Genomic DNA, 1668 nt, shown 5'->3' with positions numbered 1-1668 from the left:
TGTGTGTGTGTGTGTGTGTGTGTGTGTGTGTGTGTGTGTGTGTGCGCGTGTGTATGTGTACTGTCTGCGACTGTATATGTGTAGATGTCTTTGTATGTGTGTCATTCGAGCCCACACATTTCCCTGTCTCCATCACAAAAAGCAGTATGTTGTAGCATCCACCATCACCACTGTGACGTCACAAGAGGGATCACAATGTCCACGAGCGACAAGTTCTTTGACAACGGAAAATGGATTTCTCTATCCGAAAGTGATGATATAAAGCAGGATGTAACTGATAGTAGAGCGCTTTTAAAGAGTTATTTTTCAAAGCCCTTTTCTACAGCGACTTGAATTACGTGGAATATTGTTTAGCTGAGAATAATTCGGCTGAAATAAGACCGATGATTTCCTCTCCAAGTAGATTTCAACTCGCTGCAAACGTTTCGCAAACTGTCCCGTTCATCAAGTGATCGAGTTTCCAAAAGTAATCTTTCAACTAATTATTCTTCATCGATGGAAAAACGTTTCCGTGGCCTTTTCCTAGATAGATCTGGGACATGAGATCTGCCGTTTGAGACGCCGCACAATCCTGATTGCTTATGCACAGTGGACGTTTTTTGTCATCTCCTGTGTCGGCCACAGTTGTCACCTAATACTGTGTTTACCGCAGCCCAGACAACATCTCCAATGTCTTCAGCCGATAGAAGTTGAAGGGATATGTACGTATAAACTGTGATGCATTGTGGTGAAATCAGGCGCTCGTCATATAATGAAATTTAAAAAAATCAGTATTTTTTTTTAATTTGGACGATGGGCAGTTTTTTAATTTTCTTTTTTTGGCTCAAAACCATTTATGTCTATTAAAAAAACAATTATGTGTGGTTTTAACTGAAAAACGTAGATTAAAGGCACAAAAAATATAAATTTTCAGTTTCCAAGAACTCCCACGCTATGATAGTTACCAAACTTTGACAGCCATTTCCTCATTAATTTTATCTCTGAATCCAGGTGACCCTGACTTACTTCTAATGGAAATATTGCTACTTCTATTCAACATAGATGGATATTGTTTTCACCAACACGAAGACAAATGGACAGGCTTTAAAATGACCACACATACCCAAATATTGACAAGCGTCTGATTCCACCACGTCGTGACACATATATTATTTGCTCTGGGAATGGATAGTTTAAAGGATATAATACGTATTGTTTGCTCTGGCGATGGAGAGTTTTAAGGATATATAATTATATCACATATCTTGAAGAAACACATTTTTTTTCTGTCTGTCAGACAATCATTTTAGTATTTTATTCTTTTTTTAGTTGGCACATGTTTATCTACCTCTATTAAAAAACACATTTCTGTGTGGATTTTTACAGAAAAACGCATTTGAAGTCACAAAATCGTATCTGCAATTTTCTCGCTATTCGTATCTCTGATAACAGGCCATTCTAACCTTAAATAGCAAATATCACTCTTTACTTCTGTTCAAGACAGATTGGTATTTTTTCATCAAAAACAGGACAACTAAACAGGCTTGAAGATGTTATCAATGTTTCCATACGACGTAAGATTTGGTGACTTGTTGTAGATTGCTCAAATTTGGAGAGGCTAAGGGATAGACTGCACACTCTGGGAATGGAGATCTTAAGGGGGGGGGCTCTCGTGGTCTAGAGGTTATA

The sequence above is a fragment of the Aplysia californica genome, unplaced genomic scaffold (assembly GCF_000002075.1).
Source record: "Aplysia californica isolate F4 #8 unplaced genomic scaffold, AplCal3.0 scaffold00166, whole genome shotgun sequence".
NCBI classification, from domain to species: Eukaryota; Metazoa; Mollusca; class Gastropoda; order Aplysiida; family Aplysiidae; genus Aplysia; species Aplysia californica.
Note: the sequence above shows the minus strand (reverse complement) of the source record.